We start from the raw sequence: 21176 nt of genomic DNA on the forward strand, positions 1-21176 counted from the left end.
AGATTTTGGATGTTCCTTCGAGGGGATCAGACATGTCATCATCATCATACCCGGCCGTTCGGCTACAGGCAACTGGAGCTGCTTTCCTTCTGGTGGCTTCCTTCAGTTCACGCACCCATCGTGCCAGAACAGCGGTAGGTTTCCTATGCCACCTTCTCATGTTTTCCCCACAATCACGCAGGTAAAACCACAGCTCAGCTCGTGGGGTGTACCTTCTCTCACCATCTGGGAAACGTCTGCCTTGGAGACCAGAACCTCGGATCTGTACTGCTGAAATTTGGAGAAGGTCTTCTTTAATCTCCTCTCTAAGCTTCTTATGATTCTCCTCTATCTTATCATCTAAGTTCTGCAGAAGTGTTTCTACCGCTGCGATTCTGGCATGTGTCGGGCCATGCACAGCATCTGCATATGCTCGGAGCTTCCTTGCCATGTCAAGCACAGTCTCATCCCTCTCATCCCTCTTCATGATGGCTAAGGCAGAAGCATATTCATGTGGCCCAAGTCGTACAAGTTTTCGCCACATCGCAGACGTGCATGGTACTAAGTCTGGGTTCCTAGTTGTTACATCATCTGAGAAGATACTCTCTGCCACTGCCATTTCTCTCAGGCGTTGGATCCCTTGCTCTATGGTCTTCCACTGAGTTTGCTGCATATAGAGATCGTCTGCGCACAGGTATCTTTCTGCTACACTTCTGTCATGGGGTGACAGCCTTTATCCCAATATCGTGTGTGTTGTATGGAGTCCCACTCGACGGGTTGCAGAGGCTACTGAAGGAGAGGGTGAATCCAGTCAATTTGCTGAAATCAAAGCTGTTCAACTGGCCCTAGGTATTGCAGAGAGAGAGAAGTGGCCAAGGCTCTATTTGTATACTGATTCTTGGATGGTAGCCAACGCTCTATGGGGATGGCTGAAGAGATGGAAAGAGGCCAACTGGCAGCGCAGAGGAAAACCAATTTGGGCTGCGGAAGAGTGGAAAGATATCGCTACTCGGTTAGAGAAGTTACCTGTGAAGGTTCGCCATGTAGATGCCCGTGTCCCCAGAAGTAGAGCTAATGAAGAGCAGCAAAACAACCAGCAAGTACATCAGGCTGCAAAGATAGGGGAGTTGAAGATAGATCTCGACTGGGAGCATAAGGGAGAGATATTCTTAGCACGATGGGCCCATGATGCCTCAGGCCACCAGGGTAGAGATGCCGCCTATAAGTGGGCACGAGACCGAGGGGTGGATCTAACCATGGACAGTATCTCTCAGGTTATTCGTGACTGTGAGACATGTGCTGCCATTAAGCAGGCCAAGCGGGTGAAGCCCCTGTGGTAATGGGGGGCGGTGATCTAAGTACAAATACGGGGAGGCCTGGCAGATTGATTACATCACACTGCCTCAAACCCGCCAAGGCAAGCGCTATGTACTAACCATGGTGGAAGCCACCACGGGATGGTTGGAAACCTTCCCTGTGTCTCATGCTACAGCCCGTAACACTATCGTGGGCCTTGAAAAGCAGGTCCTTTGGAGGCATGGTACTCCCGAGAGAATTGAGTCGGATAATGGGACTCATTTTAAAAACAACCTTATTAATACTTGGGCTAGGGAACATGGCATCGAGTGGGTATACCATATCCCCTATCATGCACCAGCTGCAGGGAATGTGGAAAGGTACAATGGATTGTTAAAAACCACCTTAAAAGCATTGGGTGGGGGTCTTTAAAAAACTGGGAGCAGCATTTGGCAAAGGCTACCTGGTTAGTTAACACTCGAGGTTCCACCAACTGAGCGGGTCCTGCTCAGTCTGAGCTCCTTAATATAGTAGATGGGGATAAAGCCCCAGTGGCCCATGTCAGAGGTTTGTTGGGAAAGACAGTATGGATCAACCCTGCCTGGAGTACAGACAAACCCATCCGTGGGATTGTCTTTGCTCAAGGACCAGGTTATACATGGTGGATAATGCAGAAAGATGGAACAACACGGTGTGTACCTCAGGGAGACCTGATTGTGGGATGAGACTCATATATGAATGTCATTGTTGGTTGAATGTGAGACAGAAGGAAACTGTAAGTATCAAAGGTCTGAGCAAGTAAGATGAGAGGAATGCGTAAGTGTCAAAGGTGTGAGTAAGTGAAATGAAAGTTTTTTATTGTATGTTCACGATATGGGATAAGGGGTGGAGTGTCGTGGGGTGACAGCCTTTATCCCAATATCGTGTGTTGTGTCTGGCAGCTGTGCCTTTTCTCTCTTCTCCCCACCCCCCCCGGCCGTCTTGCCGCGGCGGGGCGGGGAGGGAGGAGGGAGTGTGACCGGGGCACTTTCGCTTTTGGCTTTTGGCTGCTTGGCTTGGCTTGCCGCTTGCTTGCTTGCTTGCTTGCTTGCTCCTGCCTCGGCCCCTAGCTGATAGGTTTTTTTGCTGCTTTCTGCTTTCTGCGCTGTTTTTTTTTTCTTTTCTTTTGTTCCCTCTTTCTTACCCTCCCCTGAAGATACTGGACCTGACCTGAGATGTCCAGGACCCCTGTAGTCTGAGAGATAAGCTCAGCACCCTCCACAACACTGCCTGGTTTCTTTTCTTTTCTTGTGTTGGGGAGTGTTCTTTTGTTACTTGTTAATAAATAGGTTTTTTTTTCCACTTTGCTCCTCCAAGGAATTCCTTCCCGAACCCGGTATTGGGGGAGGGGTGGTTGGAAGTTTGTTTTTTTTGGGGGCTCCCTTTTGGAGATTTCCCCTAATTTGTCCTAAACCAGGACAACTTCTTAGGACCCGTTCCCAGAGGCTGTGAGGGTTAGCCCCCCTCATCATTCCTTGGTCTATGGCAGGATCCTGTGACAGGGATCCCAAATGCCTGGCTTCAGTGCCATCCAGAATTGTAGCCTCGCCTGCAGCGTCCCAGAGACGGACCAGCCAACTAATTATGGATTCATCAGACCTTTGAGTGTAATCCTTCCGTAGGCCACAAAGGTCCTTCAGGGAATAAGACTCAATATTTGCATCTGATCTTGCACCTGCTGCTTTGACTCCTGATTTTATGTCAGGAGGCATTGAGGTTCCTTCTCCTTCATCATCATCATCATCCACTGGTCGATGGGTCTTGTCCGTGCATTTCCCACTTCTAGTGCTGGTAGCAACAGCCATGGGTTTAGATGCTGGCTTTGAGCCTGGAGTGTTAGCTGCAGCCTGAGTCACCGGGATAGTGCTGATTTATCTCCCTGCCCCCTGCCTCTGTCTGCTGCCCGACAGTATCTAGCAGTGTGCGATAAGCATATGCCAGGGCCCAGCTCACTGCAATGACCTTCCTCTCCTTAGGCTCATCCTGGTACTTCTCTTTCAGATATTTGCCCACCTCAGCTGGGTTCTGAATTTGTTCATGGGGAAAATCCCAGACGATAGGGTCAGAGAATTCCTTCAGGATTTGGCCCATATCCTCCCATTTCCCACACCACTTAGGATTTTCCACACCGGGGTTTACTCCTGAGTCAGGGGTCTCATCAGCCCGTCTAGAAATCTCAGCCCTCATTCCAGAGAAGCAGCAGGCTGTATAGAGGAAGGTTACCAGATTGAATACCAGAAAGATGGTTTCTTTGACATTGAGGGGAAACTGAACATCCTTCACCAGTGATGCAACAGATTCATAGGAGAAGGAAAGCAGAGGCTGAAAAACCTCATTCCCTGCTGCTCCTCCTGCAACAAACTGGATGCATAACCATAGCCATGAACCATTCATACCATTCATACCCAAGCATGTTTATAAACTTGTTGCACATCATTGCCACCAAGCCCAGCAGGATAGCTACTCTGGTCACTGCCCCTCTGATGTAAAAACTATCTATTAGGGACAATACTAAAGCTATTTCTGGATGAGAAAATAAACCTGGGGACCAGAGAGGTATTAAAATCTCAAAAAACCCTAGGGACCAGAAATGCATGCAAACCTTCACCCCAATAGACATTATGAACTCAAAAAGCATGGCTACTAGCTGACTTAAATGAACACAGAGTAATAGCAACAAAAATGCAGTCAAAACAGGGTTTTTCCACTCTCTCTCGAGCCCCACGTTGGGCGTCAATATTTTGTCCTGGTTTAGGGCAAATTTGTTAAAGAATCTGCAAAGGAGGGCCCCTCCAGAAAGCAAACCCACACGGCCCCTCCGCACAACCGGTTTGGGTAAAAATTCCTCAGACAGAGGTGGAAAGAACCTGTTTATTTACCAGACACAGCACCCCCCAGCGCACAAAATTAATGATACCCGATGACACCGCTCTGGGAAAGATGACAAAATCAGAAAGTCTCTTTCGGGGGTGGTTGCTCTGTTCTCAGTCCCTCCGGCACTGGGGCAGCTGCTGCAGGCCAAAACGGTGCAAATCCTCGGAGTTCCCAGGTCCCAGTCCGGAGCAGGTTTGAGATGGTGGAAGAAAAGGAGAGGAGAAAAAGCCCAGGAAGGCATTTGGACTGTTTAGCTAGAGCTAGCTAATAAGCAGAGGCCAAAGCAGAGCAGAAGCGAGAGCAGAAAAGAGAGCAAGCAAAGCAGCAAGCTGAAAGCAAGAAGTGAAAACAGCCATAAGTACTGCCCCTCTCTGTGTCCCTGATAAGAGAAACCCAAACAAAACTTCCACTCTTCAAAGCCAGTCTCAAAGGCACAGAACAGATGAATGGGGATTCAACAAGCATCATAACGTCACCCCAGGACATTCCACCCCCGAATGTCCATGCTTCAGGGCCTGCTCTGGTGCCCTGTCATCTCCCACACCACAGTGGGATTCACATACTGCAGCACAGAGTTAGGTTTGTGCAACAGGGTGTGCTCGGCAGCGTTGCTGGAGTTACATCCCTACAGATATAAAGAAAATGTGTGCGCCAAGCCAGGGCTTCAATAGGCACATGAATTTTGGAAAGACAAGGGCACGGCAGCAGAGAACAATGTAAAAATCAGCTGAAAATAAAAGGAGGAAATGCTGAAGGAGTTATTTGTGCACATTTGAAGATTTATTTTTCTTGGGTGCAAAGCAAAATCAAAAGGTCCTAAATGCCCAAAAGATTGGAAATGTGGAACGTCCTCCATAGCAGAGTGTTGGACCTCTGGATCCTTAAAACAATTTTATGGTGGTGGAACAGTGGCAGCTTGAGCTGGTGCCTCTGGGGGCTCTGAACAAAGAACCCCTGGGCTTTGATACCCTCCCAGGTGAAGTGTGACAGTCTGGGGTATTGCTGCTGTGTCCGAGTGCCCGGGCACTGGCTGGCACCACAGGTCCCCATGTGAAATTCAAAGTTGTGTTTCGTGTCAGGTACAAACATGCGATGAGTATACCTGTGAATGCGAAATGTGTGGACACCGACAATGGGAGAGCTGTGAATTCTAATAATAACTGAGGAGAATAAAGCATGGAAAAAGGCCTTTGAACCTATCTTTGGTTTGCAATTAACCCTGGTTGATTTAAGAGCATTGGAATGAAGGTGTTAAAGATGTTGCTTTTTGCCTGCGTTTAATTCATAAAGAGTTCTGCAATAATAATCTTCTGAAGTATAATTTTAGAATATAACTTGTATCGTTGAAACTATAGCTTTGGAATATATATAAAGGAAATATGCTTATCTCACGCCTTATTGAAGCAGAGAAAAACAGCTTGAGAAAGGAAGATGAACATCATCTCAAGGGTTTATGGTTTCGACCAAAGGGAAGCTGGACATCACTCTTATGAGATTTAGAGTCTCTTCAATTAAAAGGTGGACACACATCTGGGGAGCTGGATCCCACCAGATGGGAGTTGTCTTTCTTCTTTCTGAAACTAGACCGTCACCATCTGGAGATACTCCTTTGAGATACATCCTGAGAAATTAAAATCACAATAGTGTATGGAATTATGATGTAATAATTTGGAATAAAAATTGCTGATGAGTAAAAGATTGGAAATAGAAACTGAGGGAAAAAGGTGATGAGTACCCCTATAAATACCTGTAACCCTCAATTATCGGTGTGCAGTTGGAGGGAAAACTTCCCCCACTCTACCCAGTGCTGTATTGCTCATACTTTACCATATTAAATAATAAATTGATTGCTGCTTGATTATTTGCCTAGTCAAGCTTCTTATTCATAACAGATTTGGTGCATTGGCCGGGAATTTCCAAATCCATTGAGGGAGACTCCTGATCTCGGGGAGACGCCCCACCTTGGAGGCTTCTGCCTCCAGTGGCCCTGAGTGACGGGGGAATGTCTCAGGGAAGAGGAAATCCATAAGGTAAATTATGAGCAAAGAATTTGGAGCTCCCGGAGTAGACTGCAGTAAAATTCACCTGTAATAAACTCGTGCATGAGTTTATTAAACTCTCACCCAGGCGAGAAAAGGAGGCTGTAAGTATCGCTTGGTTTGGTGGGATAAGAACGGGTGGGTGTAGGTGTGTAAGAGTGTGAATGGTGTGTGTATGAGACGTGACCTAGTCACGACACGAGTGAGGAGCTCTTCTAACCTCGGTTTCGCTGCCCCACGAGGGGGGCGGCAGGTGAAGGAACAAAGCGTGTGGAAAAGGATTCTCTGTATGTAAAAGGTCGGGGGTGGTGAGATAAGATAATGGTTACGGAGAGGAATTTGTTTTCTTTTCCCGGTAGAGAATCAGAGGCGGGAGGATTTAGAAGGGACTTTTTATTCAGAAAATTCCTGACAAGAAAGGACTAAGGTCTGAACAAGTGAAGTCAAAGCCAGTGAGGGAACACCCGTTTGGTGGAAAAATGGGTCAGTGCCAGAGCAAAAACCCAGGAGCTGGTATAAATCAGCAGGAAAATAAAGGTACTGAAAGTACTGGAAAAAGAGGGAGCATTTTGCCAGATATACCCCAGGACAGCCCCCTTGGGGTAATGTTACAATTGTAAGATAAATGTGAATCCAGCAGAGGAAAAAAAAATAAAGAGAAAATGATACAATATTGTATGGTAGAATGGACTAAGGAAATGATACGACCGGATAATTTATACTGGCCAATGTATGGGTCATCTGAAGGGTGGATCTGTAAAGCCTTGAATGCCTATGTAAATGAAAAGGACCCTATTAACCAAGAAGAAAGCGATTATGCTGCTTTATGGCATGGGTCCTGGCCTACTCCCCTGTATGCATTAAAAACCAAAAAGAAAAGGGATCAGTGGGACCCTTTAGATAACCTTCCCCCCCTTATCTACCACAGCCAGCTGCACTGGCAGAGGTGCCTCATCCAGCACCTAACCCGGCACCCTTTGCACCCATTCCAGCACCCGCTGCACTGCAAGCCCCAGAAGTTCCACTGCTGCTGCCACAAGCCCCGGTGGTTCCACTAACGCTGCCACAAGCCCCGGTGGTTCCAATCCCACTGCCACAAGCCCCGGTGGTTCCAGACCCGCTGCCACAAGCCCCGGTGGCTCCGGTCCCGCTGCCACAAGCCCCGGTGGCTCTGCTCCCGCTGCCACAAGCCCCGGTGGCTCCGCTCCCCATACTTGATTCACCACCAGCACACAGAACGAGAAGGCAGGAAAGGGCACGAGCAGAAAGCAGTGGGGATAGCAATAAAGAAGGGAAGGGGGGGCAGCTGTACCCATTAAGGAAAGTACCATTAGTAGGAAATCAAGGGACACCAGTCCTTGGGTATGTGCCAGCACCCCTGAACACCGGGGATGTAAGGACTTTTAAAGAAAGAAATGGGAAGGTTACTTGAAGATCCTCTGGGGGTGTCTCAAAGGCTAGATCAGTTTCTAAGACCCAGACGGAGATTCAGTCAATTTTAAGTCTTTTATTTACAGCAGAGGAGAGGCAGCTGGTAAGACAGGCTGGCATGAGAATTTGGGATAGGGACCACCAGCAGGGACCTTTAGGAGAAATTAAATGGCCCCTGGCAGTCCCTAACTGGGATCATAACAATGACCAAGAGAGGCAGAATATGGTGGATCTCAGGAATATAATTATTCAAGGAATTCAAGAGGCAGTCCCTGGAGGGCAAAATATTAGCAAGGCCCTGAATGAACATCAGGGGAAAGATGAGTCAACCATAGATCAGTTAGAAAGAATAAAGTAGAGTATGCAAATGTATTTGGGATTAGATCCTGATACAGCTGTGGGGAAGCAGTAATCTAAACTCCGTTTGTGGCGAAATCATGGGAGGAAATTAGAAGGAAACTTGGAAAGTTAGACGGCTGGCAGGAGAGAGGTTTGCAAGAATTGTTACGGGAAGCACAGAGAGAGAGATGAAGAGAAGGTGAAAGCTAAAGCTAAGGTTTTCATGGCTGCAGTAAAAGAGGTTCAGAACGGTAGCGCATCTTCAAGTAATGCTAAAAGCATGAGAAAAATAACAGGTGAGGGTTCTGAAAGACCTACCTGCTTTTACTGTGGTATGGAAGGACATGTTAAAAGGGTTTGCAGGAAGTGAGAGGCAGATCAAAAACTGTTTGTAGAGGAAAATTAAGAGTAGTTCCCCAAGGTGAAGAAGTCAGCCTTTTAGTAGATATGGCTGCTGAAAGATCAACAGTGCAAAGATTACCAAAAAGATGCAAAATCAGCCGGAAAACAGCTCAAGTAATTAGAGCAAAAGGGGAGGCCTTTAAGGTTCCCATTATTGAACAAGTACTAATTGAAGCAAAAGGACAAGTGGATATTAGTGATCTATTACTAGTTTCAGAAGCAGAATGCAATCTTTTGGGAAGGGACCTGATTATTTCCTTAAGAAAAGATAAGGTGAGGACAATTTACACAGACTCAAAATATGCTTTTGGAATTGTGCACACATCTAGATAGAAAGAAGTTTGATAAACACTCAAGGGAAGAAACTGATCCATCAGGAGTTAAAAATCAGAGTGCTTGAAGCCCTGAAAAGACCTACGAGGATAGTGGTAGTACATGTAAGAGGTCATCAACAAGGGTCAAGCTACTTAGTAAGAAGAAAAAGAGGCAGCTTGTAAACTAAAAGAGACTATCCAGCTGAACACTATAGTGGAAATTCAAGAGAAGCTGCCAAAACGCTATAGTACTCAAGAGGAGGAAGCTATAAAAAAATTAGAAGCTAAGAAAGAGCTGGGAAAATAGATACTATCAGATAAGAGAGAGATTTTACCTAATGCTTATGCTAGAAGGATTTTAAGCCAGTTGCACCAACATACTCATCGGGGAACAAGAGCCTTATGTGATCATTTTTTAAAATATTATAGATGTATTGGAATTTTTGAGATAGCAAAACGAATAACACAGGAGTGTTTGACATGTCAAAAAGTTAACAAAAAGGTAATGAGACAAGCTTCAACCGGCGGTAGAAAAATAGCCTACCGACCATTTGAAAGGGTTCAGGTGGATTATACTGAATTACCAAGGGTGGGCAGATGGAAATACTTGTTAATATTAGTAAATCAACTGACTCATTGCGTGGAGGCCTACCCGGCTGCCCGAGCCACGGCGATGTTTGTAGTTAAAATATTGTTGGAACAAATCATTCCTTGATTTGGGGTTATCAGGGCCATTGATTCTGATCAAGGCTCCCACTTTACTTCCAGCATCATAAAAGGAGTAACAAAAGCCATGGGGATTTCCTGGGAATATCACACCCCTTGGCACCCCCAGAGGTCTGGGAGGGTAGAAAGAATGAACCAAACAATAAAAGAGCAGTTAACAAAATTAATGATTGAGGCCCAAATGTCATGGGTCAAATGTTTACCTTTAGCATTGCTTAATATAAGGACACTTCCAAATGCAGATACGGGACTTTCTGCATGTAAGATGCTTTATGGGCTGCCTTATTCCCAGGAAGTACCCCAAACATCAGCAGTCATAGCCGATATGACTATTCAAAAGTACATCCAGAAGATGGGACAACATGTCCTAGAACTAAGGGAGAAAGGCGTAATTGCTCAATCAGCCCCTCTCAGATTTAGAAGACATCAAATAAAACCAGGTGACTGGGTGCTGATTAAAAGCTAGAAGGAAGAGAGTTTGTCTCCTAGATGGGAAGGTCCATATTTAACTCTGCTGACCACTGATACAGCTATCTGAACTGCGGGAAAAGGCTGGACCCAGGCGTCGCGGGTCAAAGGACCAGTGGAACCACCGACAGAGATGGAACCACCGACAGAGACGCCTGCTGAATCCCAGTGGAGAATTGCATCTACCCCCGGAGAACTGAAAATCAAGTTAAAAAGAGACTGATGTATGTCACGAAAACGCTCCTACCTTAAGCTGCAAAACCAATTGTACTCACGAGAGGTAGAATGTACTACTCTAAACTGTAAGTGTTGTACATGGGGTTGTTTTAAGTGTATAGGGTGTGAAGAATTTTGGTATAGAAACCTACCAAGGGAACAGATCCCTAATGCTCTCTGCTGTAATTGTATGAAAGAAATAGAGAAAGAAACTGATAAAACTTTGTGGGCTCCAGTAAGGAAAGGATATATTAAAACAGGAGATAAAGACTGGTGGAGAACCTGGGTACACGGAACAAGAGCAGGAATTGATTTGCAGGAAATACCAAAAGCCAAATTAGAAAAAGTAGAGTGTGACAAGAGCAATTGGATACCGGACGAATATCAAATTAAAGCAAAAGAGTGGCAGGAAGCCAAGTGCCGCTGGAAGAGGGGGAGGCACATACACCAACCCCATTGTAGTCGCACATCCCCCGAACTCAGGGGCCAATTAGCCTGAATTAAAAAGATTCAGACCACAACCATGATAAATAGAGATCTGAAGGCTCATGAGTCAAAAGGCAAAAATGAAATGGAAAATATCAGTGACTAAATCCCAAGGCATAAACTCTGCTACCGAGATCTACATCTCGGCCCTTGGATGCAACCCAAGGGGCCTTGAGAGAGGTAGAGAGTTCAACCCCTTGAGGATTATTTTCACTGTATTGATCATTGCATCCCAGGCAATGGGCCTTAATAGCCTCACTCCTGAACTCCACGTAATCCACGAGCGAGCTGCAGGATCAGATCCTATTGCTCCAGCTGTCTGTGACAAATGCAATCATACTGTCTGGATTGGGGGAAAAATAGAATCAATGTTCATGGCACATTCCCATGTTAGTGAAGTGTGCTATGACCATAACCAATTAAAGATGTGCACTATAGGTGGCAAATTATACTGGGTTGGAGAAAATTTAAAACCTGAAGGTGTAAATGACCCATTGAAAGCCCAAATGGTATATATTAGATTTGTGGACAAAAAGCTTACAGAGAACTGCCTGCCCCATAGGTAGAAAAGTTGAGATTGATGACTACGGAGAAACCATCCGGGGTTTAGCAGCAGAGATCAAAAGGGTGGCTCATGTCCCTGTCCAAAAACGGAATTCCATTCTTCAAGCCTCATGGTGAGACCAGATGCTTAGAGGAGGAACTTAGTAGAAGAAAAAAGGGTTCCTGATATTGTCCTCATTAGCCAGGTTATTGTTTCTACCTTGCCTTATTCCCTGTTTTATCCAACCAATCCACTCAGTTATTCAAAGCATGCAGATTGCAGTAACCGACTCAGAATTGGCTACCAGAGAAGCTGGTAGATTTGAGAAAAGAGCTAAGATACGCAAAATAATGAAATTAAAGATAAGAGACCAAAAAGAGAAAGCTTCCAAAGTTTTAGCCAGAGTTGAAGCCCAGACACGAATGAGTAAGAGAAATGAAAATTTATACAAGCAGAGGGGGGATTGTGAAATTCAAAGTTGTGTTTCGTGTGAGGTACAAAGAGGTGATGTGTGTAGCTGTGAATGCGAAATGCGTGGACACCGACAATGGGAGAGCTGTGAATTCTAATAATAACTGAGGAGAATAAAGCATGGAAAAAGGCCTTTGAACCTATCTTTGGTTTGCAATTAACCCTGGTTGATTTAAGAGCGTTGGAATTAATGTGTTAAAGATGTTGCTTTTTGCTTGCATTTAATGCATAAAAAGCTCTGCAGTAATAACCTTTTGAAGTATAATTTTAGAATATAACTTGTATCGTTGAAACTATAGCTTTGGAATATATATAAAGGAAATATGCTTATCTCACGCCTTATTGAAGCAGAGAAAAACAGCTTGAGAGAAGAAGATGAACATCACCTCAAAGGTTTATAGTTTTGACCAAAGGGAAGCTGGACATCACTGTTATGAGATTTAGAGTCTCTTCAATTAAAAGGTGGACACACATCTGGGGAGCTGGATCCCACCAGATGGGAGTCGTCTTTCTTCTTTCGGAAACTGGACCACCACCATCTGGGGATATTCCTTAAAGATACATCCTGAGAAATTAAAATCACAACAGTGTATGGAATTGTGATGTAATAATTTGGAATAAAAATTGCTGATGAGTAAAAGATTGGAAATAGAAACTGCTGAAAAAAGGTGATGAGTACCCCTATAAATACCTGTAACCCTCAATTATCGGTGTGCAGTTGGAGGGAAAACTTCCCCCACTGTACCCAGCGCTGTATTGCTCATACTTTACCATATTAAATAATAAATTGATTGCTGCTTGAATATTGGCCTAGTCAAGCTTCTTATTCATATAAAGGACAAGGTAGCAGAGAACAATGTAAAATTCTGCTGAAAATAAAAGGAGGAATTGCTAAAAGAGTTATTTGTGCACATTTGGAGAGTTATTTTTCTTGGGTGCAAAGCAAAATCAAAAGGTCCTAGATGCCCCAAAGACTGGAAATGTGGAATGTCCTCCATAGCAGAGTGTTGGACCTCTGGATCCTTAGAACAATTTTATGGTGGTGGAACAGTGGCAGCTTGAGCTGGTGCCTCTGGGGGACCCTGAACAAAGAACCCCTGGGCTTTGATACCCTCCCAGGTGAAGTGTGACAGTCTGGGGTATTGCTGCTGTGTCCGAGTGCCCGGGCACTGGCTGGCACCACAGGTCCCCAGTGCCTCTGCTGAGCCATCCCTCTCCTGCAGTCAAGTTTGGTCTGTCACATTTGGCTTTTCTCTCTGATGCACTAGCAGGACCACAAGAGCACGTGGTGCTGAGGATGTAAAAATGCCTGTTCTGGCTGGAACATTGCTGTTGTGTGACAGCCTGCAGGCAGAGCGGGCAGCTGGAGGGATGTTGACTCGTGTCCCCGGTGCCAGCCGTGCTGCATACATGAGAGCTGCTGGGTGTTGGTGCTCGCTGGTGTTAGAAATAGGGCCAGGAGAGGAGCTAATTTAAAATGCCTTTATTAAAGACAGCTCTGGGTGGGGAACCCGAGGTGTCACGCACACCGCCACTGCTCCCACTGGACGACGCTGAGGAGGAAGAGTACAGCTTTGTCTCTCGGCACAGCTGGGCCTTCCATCCTCACCAGAGTCCATAGGAAGGCAAATATTGGCTCGCAACCGAGGGGTATCTTCCAAGCTGGGTACTATCAAAATTATGGGGACAGGACGGAATCTGGCTCTGGCCAAGAGTGGGTGGCTTAGTGTGGTTCTGATGGTCTAAAGTCAAAGTTTATGTGCTGGTTTGTTGTTTTGAGAGGGTTCATATATTTCCCACAGCCTCTCATTTAAATTCAGTCCGGGTGCAAGTCCTCCTGCGAGGAGGGGAGTAGGAAAAGTGGTTCCCGAAGGGAATGGATACAAATCCCGGGTGAGACGGAAAGGGGAACAAATACAGAGAATGACGGGGAAAGATAAAAATACAGGGTGAAATAGCAACATCTAACAGCGGCAGCTGAAAGCAAGTCTTAGAATACTAACATTCAAAGTTTAACAAATGACTAACACGGGGTACAAATACAGAGTATGACAAGAAGAGATAGGAATACAGGTAAAATAGTAACAGTCAGCAATGGCAACTGAAGGCAAGTCCTAGAACTCTAACAGTCAATGTTTAACAACAGACCAATACTTCAAATTAAGACCTTATCAATTTCATTAACGTCAACTACCAATGACAACTCTGAAAAAGAGCTCTCATCTCCAGGATTTCATTCCTCACACTGGGACCCGGCGTGGCCCGGCACCACGGGGAGTTACAAAGCGTCTTCAAGGCATCCCTGTGGCATTGTGTGTTTTATACGGGTTTTATTGTAAAGTTGGTTATTTTGGAAATTAGGATTTTGGTTTGACCCTCGGTTCCCCCCATGTTCTCCCTCATAAAGGTTTGTTCCTCCGGCCAGTTACCTGTCCATCATTGTAAGCAGCCCCCTTTCATTTCGAGAAATTTCTGTGTCAATCTTGCCTTTCTTAACACATGATTTGTCCCCTGACCCTTCTCCCTCCCCAGTGCCATTACTATTGGTTCGGTTGTGACCCTTGCTCCTCCCCTGGGCTTCGTTCATTGGTCCCTTGTGTCCCCTCGTGTCACGCCCTTCGCCTTTATAAGTGCCCCCCCCCCCCAACAGTTTTTCTGTGAAACCGCTGCTGGCCGCGGCTGTGTCAGTGAAGCGTCTGGGCATTCCTACGTGTGTCCAGTCCTTCCTTCCTTCGCCTCAGTGCTTCGCAGTGCTGCTCTCGCCTGCGTCGCTACACCGCAGACGGAGCCAGAAGTCGGGCTCCTGGCAGCGAACCTGGGAGTGGCGGGATTGGCGGTCTCCACCCGTCAGCTGCTGTGGCTGCGGGACGAGACTGCAAATACCCAGGCGTTAAACCACACGATTTAGCCTGGGATTTAAAGTTGTTTCGCAGTAAATCTTGTAAAAGGCCTGAGCAAGTCTCCTATGAATTGTCTCCCTGGCAAGCCCAGTCCCGGCCCCGAAGGCCCCTCAGCGTTGTCAGGGCAGTGGCAGGAGCCGGCAGCTCGCCCAGAGCGAGTCCCTGCCGCCCGGGATGGCCACAGGAGAGGCGGGCGGGCGGCGCCAGGGCCCTGCGCGGGGCTCCCCAGGCTCCTGCGGCATCGGTTCCGTCCCCTGGGGCGCCGAGCGGAGCCCGGAGCCGCCGCTCTGCCTGCGGGGCTGTGTGTGCGCGGCCCCGAAGGAGGCAGGGCCGGGGCTGTGGCGCCGCCTGCGCCGTGCCCGTGCAGCGCGACCCGGCGGGGCAGCTCCGGCTCGGCTCGTCGCCAGCGCCGTCCCGGCACGGCGGCTGCCCCAGGGCCGCGGCAGCCCCGAGCCGGACGGGCCCGGAGGGCCTCGGGAGGGAGCGCGGGAGGGCCCCGAGCCCTGCGGGCTTCAGCAGAGACTCCCGCCCCACTGCGGGCAGCAGGAGGGGCGCAAAGCTCCGGGACACTTATGAGAGCCTACAGCCCTCTCCGCATGTGAAGTGCGACCCCAAAACCCCGTCATGTGCCTCAGCAGAGACCCCAGCACCCTGCACACCTTGGGACAGATCGCTCACTCCGTGCATGCCTCACACAAAATTCCAAATCCTTTGCATGACTTGAAGTGGACCCCAGCACACTCCGTGCCTCAGAGGGAGCCTGAAATATCCCTGTGTGTCCCACAAGGGACCCCAGCCCCTCGTGCGCCTTATGGGGGTCCCCAAAGCCCCCAGGTGCCTTACGGGGAAGGCTAGGGCAGCTACGGCTAGGGTTCTGACCAGGAAACGGAGTGTGGCTGCAGCTGGGCTGTTGTGCCTCTGGGGCTGTTCATCAGCCCCATCGGGCCCCAAGGCCACACAGCCCTTCCCTTCCCTCCCCTTCTGGCCCTCGTCCAGAGGAGCAGACCCTGTGCAGCACCCTGCATTGGTGATGGGCCATCAATTAGGTTCTATCAAGTGTGTGTTAATTAGGGTGGGGCTTTGTTTTGCCTGCTGGAATTGCTGGTCAGGCTGTGGCTGTGGAGATGCTCTTGATGGCTTCCCTCTTTTCCTGGGCTTGCCACTGGAGGAGGTGCAGGCCCAGATGATGCCAGTGAAGGAAATGTGCCCTCAGCCCAGGGACGCTCAGCATGGGCTCCCCCAGCCCTGGGGACCCCGCCGCTGGTCACAGCAGCCCCTGCCTGGCTCCTGCCTGCCCACACCGTGGGCATCCACACCTGCTCCTGGGCACGGAGCTGAGCCAGTGCTGCTGCCGGCTGGGCTTTGCTGCTGCTGCCACCCGGACACTGGGGTGACAGCTCCACCTCAAGCACCACAGAGATTTCAGGTACAATTGTAATCTGGTCAGATTCAGAGCTGCTGCTACTGCTCTTCCGGCTGTAGAGGTCTTGTGACCAGCCACCAGATTTGAACTTTTCTTTGAGGTGGTGCCTGTGAAGAGAGGAGGTGGCTGAGGCCCCAGCTCTCAGTGGCACACAGGGAGCCTCCTGCACAGCAGGGCCCAGAGCTGGCAAGGCTCCCCAGCACGGCTGGAGCTGCTGGCACAGCTTGGCCCAGCTGCACAGCTGCCCCTCAAGGCCCCAGCGAGCAGGGCACGGCTCTGGGCAGGCTCCCTGGCCAGGAGCGGGCCCCAGAGCGCCTCTGCCTTTCAAGGGCAATCTGGTCCCTGCTCTTTCTCCTCCCCACCTTGCTCTGCCTCTGCCCTGTGCCCCTGGGGTTTGCCTTGGCCAGGCAGCCTCAGTGGGAGCCAGCACTGGCTGCAGCCCCAGCGGGCCCCCCAGGACAAGGCCCAGCAATGAGGAGGCCAATGAAAGCTCTGGGCAGCAGCAGAACCCTCAGCAGAGTTCTTTGGACAATCATGGACTGCCCACCCAACCACTGCAGCCTCACTGGGAATGTTTCCTTCCTATGAGAAGCATTTAAAGGAAACTGCTTCAGTCAAGGACAGAGATAAGGGGGTGGCAGGGGACACAGAGACAGAGGAACTGCTATGAGAACAGACCAACCTGACCTGGGAATTCTTTCTGATAAAGATTAACGAGCGGTAAATGTCCAACTAAATTTGTAAAAATGAATATGTATGAACCTATCGTAAAATTGGATGCATATCTATTTGAGAGGGTGATAAAAAAGGATCTGGAATTCCCAGAGGGACGCATGTCTTTTAAGGAGAGGAATCTCCACATGCATCCAGCACAGTAATAAACATACCAACTTTACAACTTTCACAAAGTTGTGGAGTTGCGTTTATCTCCGCAAAAGAGGCCCCGGTGGCAGCTGGCTCACAGAGACCCTCCTGCACATCAGGAGATTCCCACTGTGCTCAAAGCTTGCCTCTGAAGACTGAGAGATGAGCTTGTAAGAAATGCCGTAAATTCTCAGGGAAAGGGCTTTAAGTCCGTTGTTGTCACTAGGTAAAAATCTCCAGTGGGAAAAGAGCCTCTCCAGTACACTGGGTGTCTTGTGATGACTTAGTTCATCTAAGAGTAATGATCACCAATTATTGCAGTTTTATTTTTTATTTGGCAAGTGTAAAAGTGTTCCAGATTTTTCAGAATTCTAAAACTACTTTGAAAAATCCTAAACTACAATGGGAAAAGGGAAGAAATACTTGGGGATATTTTTCTACAAAAAATGTTTCTAAATATTTCTAAAATCTTCAGCTGTGTATAAATGTCAAACAAAGACAAAATGAGGTTGCTTTGTCTCAGGAGCCCCGTGCTCAGCTGCTGCCTGCCCAGACAAGCCGCTCCGCCAGAGCTGGTGGTAGCACCGACACACCTGAGCTGAACCCCAAAGATGTTGCCAGGCTCAGGCCCTTCCCTGGTGGGAGGGCTGCAGCTCCTGGCCTGGCTGGACACCAGGGACAGCACCTTTGGGGACAGAGGCTCCTGCTCTGGGTGGTGATACCAACAAGCTGTCCCTAGCAATGAGCTGGTAATGCAGCCGTGGAAGGGAAAACAAACACGGGCATGGAGATGCGAGATGACAGGACCAGTTCTCCCTGGCTGAGTTATTTGGCCTGTCTTGTGAAGCTGCAGAGGCATCCCTGTGGAGAGAGGAGGTGGCTGAGGCCCCAGCTGCCAGTGACACACAGGGAGCCTCCTGCACAGCAGGGCCCAGAGCTGGCAAGGCTCCCCATCTTCTCTGGACAATCACAGACTGGCAACAACACCACAGCAGCTTCTCTGGGAATGTTTCCTGTCTACAGCATTAGACTTTAAAGAGAAGGTGTTTGAGGGAAAGGTGAACAAAACACTCACTGTTTTCTCTTCCAGCAAGTCCAAATTTGGACACAGCATAAGATGAAAATAAGCTCCAAAAAAAGCAGGCCTGCAATTAATCCTATCCAGCAGCCTGTTCCCTGACAGAAACCCCTTCCAGGGCCCTTCTGGGAATCCAGAACACGTGTGCTGGTTCCAGCTGCACCTGTGGGAGCAATGGGGAGCGTGAGCCCGTGCTGTGCTGCACTGCTGAGTTGGCAGCACGGTGGATGCGGGCAGGACGTTCTCCGTTTCCCCCAGAGCTGGGGCCTGCAGGCACTTTGCCGCCCCTTGGCACAGGCTGTGCCACCCAACAAAGCCCAGCAGGCCGGGAGGAGAGCCCAGGGGCAGCACAGCTGCTTGGGCAGTGGCTGCTCGGAGGGACACGGGCCAAAGCCATCCCTGAGCAGCCACTGCCAGCCCTGGCCCTCCCTGCCCCGTGACAGCTCCCCCAGGGCCAGGGCACAGAGTCAGGCCCTGTCAGGACCCAGTGCAGCCCCTGCCCAGTCGGGAGCTGAGGCTGGCTCTGGCCCTGGGCTCGCGGCAGGGCTCCCGCTCGGGGCTGCTCCTGTGCCTTGGGCCTCTGGGCACTCAGGGCCAGCTCCGGAGCAGCTGCAGCGGGAGGGACGTTGGTGCACGGGTCCCCTTTGCCTGGGGCTGTGAATGAGCTCCAGAGGCCTCCAAGCCTCCAGAGGTGCCTCCAGCTTTGGCTGGTGCTGGGCCATGCAAGGGCAGGACCTGGTGGAAAGAGGTGCTGCCACACAGCCCTGCTAAATGGCTGACAGTGGCAGGGCAATTACCTCCTGTGCCTGTGCCCATGTCTGGAATCTCCTCCTTTCCTGCAGCAGGGGCTGCCAGTCGGCCTCTGCTTGCTTGGGGAAACACTGCCTTCTGTCCTGCCTTTTGCTCCATCACTTGAAAAAGGAAAAAGTTCAGCTGGATCAGATGGAACAATTTCTGATTTCTTTTGGTGGCATCTTTAGGACATCAGGCTTATCAAAAATGGGGATAAGATTCAAAATCCATCTGGCCTTTTGGGGCTGTGCCAGGGCCCACCCTCCTCCAAATAGCTGCCAGTCCTGAGCAGAAGGTGTGAGGGGATCACGCAGGTCGAGGGCACACACGTGCATGGCTCTGTCCTGGCACCTGCAGCGATGCCCCCCAGCCGAGCGTTGGGCTCTGAGCTGGCAGCTCTCCCAGGGGAAAGGCCTTGACCTACCCTCACCATGTCCCAGAGGCTCAATCCTGAACGTGGGTTGGGAAGCCAGATCACCTTCACCAACAGGCTCAGCTGCAAAGAAAGGCAGGACAGAACAGCTCCCGTGACACTGCAGGAGATCCTCAGGCTGCAGGAAAGGCTCAGCCCCGGGGCACAGCCCTGGGCCCGGCCCCTTCCCTCTCTGCTCTTCTCTGTGGCAGCACAGAGCACACAGAAGGACACACTGACATTGCACACGGAAGGATGGACAGCTAAATGCTCCTTCCTCCCACTGACAGTCATCCTGTGGGATCCCTCAGGGCTCCAGAAGGGAGCAGGGCAAAGTTTCCAGAAGTGAACAACCTTTAGAGGAACTTAAATGAAATGCCATATGAGTGAGCTGTTGCCGCATAGACATTGATTATTCTGTCAGGAAAGGCACATTGAGAACTTGTCTCCAGCATCTGACAACATCTTCAAACCACCATTTACCAGCATTTCCAAATAACCCAAGTCATGATCCCAATCTAGAAGGGAGCAGAGATGCTTCAGAACCATTTCCATGATGTGCTGGGATCCCTTTCTGACTTGGGGAATTGGGCAATGCAAGGGGGTGGGGTAAGGCTGTGGGAGCCTGTGGCTCCTGATCACTCTCCAGACACTTTGCAGTCCCTGTGCAACATCCCTGGAGGGGCAGCTGGAGCAGCCCAGGGCCCTGGGGCTCTCTCTCTGCCACACAGGAAACCCTCACTAAATGCTCGGGGAAAACTGCAGTGCCACAGCTATTGCTCCCAACCTCTGTCCCGCCCTCCTGTTTGCCAACCTGCACAAGGAACAGCTTCCCCATCCCAAGGGCACATAGCCAGGCTCTGTCAGGACCCAGTGGAGCCTTGCTCTGCCCCTCTGCCCTTTCCCCACCATGGGCACCCCGTGCAGCCGCTCCCAGGTTTGGGGACGTGTCTCCCACGGAGGGAGCCCAGCAGGACAGCTCAGTACCCGAGTGCCCTGAGCCTGCTCGGGACAATTCCTCTGGGCTGTGCCCGTCTTGTCTGGGCTGTGCCCGCAGTGCCAAGCAGCAGAGAGGGCAGCTCAAGCCTCAGCAGGGCTCAGGCCCAGAGGCACAGCCTCCTGTGGCTGTGCCTGGCATTGTCTCCCTTCCTGCAGGAAATGCCGCCTTCCACAGAGCCTCTCTGTCCATCCCTTGAGAAAGGAAAAGGTTTGGTGGGATCAGATGCAAACATTGCACATCCAGGCGGTGGCCTCTTCAGGAGGCAATACTTGTCCGCAACATGGATAAGAATCAGGAAAATCCTGATCCCCACAGGCTGTTGGGGCTTCCTACGACCCTCCCTCTGCAAAGCAGCCACACCTCAGGATGTGCTCAGACACCGGGAAAGTGCAGGGGATCCATAGTGCAGTTTGGGCTCTCTATCAGCTGATGCCCAATGCCTTCCTGCAGAGGCTGGGGAGAAGCTGCAGCCAGGCCAGGCTGGCAAACAGCCCTGCAGGGCATGGAAGCAGCAGCGGGGCAGCGAGGCTGCCATGGATCCCTTCCCGCTGTACCGGGCACGGCGTGTCCAGATGTGCAGCCAAAGCCCCCAGCTGCTGAGCCCCCGGACAAGGCTCAGGGAAATGCTCTCATCATTCCCTTTGAGCAGTTCCGTCACGATTTGTTTAAGGATGGTATTTGGCTCATCATTTGACCCTGTGGCTTTGTTCTTCCCTCTCAGAGGACCTTAAGAGAAAGTGGTTCCATTTCCTATGAATGGATCCCACAGAAGAAGGGCTCAACCTGTGGGGTCAGCAGGGACACAGTACTCACCCCTGTGATGAGAGCCTGGCTTCGGTGAAGGAACCAGCAAAGGAACAGGAAAAGTCCTCCCTGCAGACGCATCTGTAACACAACAGCCATAGAAGCTTCTGTAACCAGGTTCCTGCCAGGTTGTCAACAATTATTCCGTGGTGGGACAATGAGAACAAACCTGCAGGAGGCTCCAAAGGCTTCAAAACTTTCTTCAGCCAATCTAATGGAGAAATCTTCCTAGCAAGCTCATCTAGAACAGAGCAGAGATGAGAACGTTTTTCAGGGCAT

This window comes from Melospiza melodia, chromosome 10, assembly GCF_035770615.1.
Source record: "Melospiza melodia melodia isolate bMelMel2 chromosome 10, bMelMel2.pri, whole genome shotgun sequence".
In the NCBI taxonomy this organism is placed as follows: Eukaryota; Metazoa; Chordata; class Aves; order Passeriformes; family Passerellidae; genus Melospiza; species Melospiza melodia.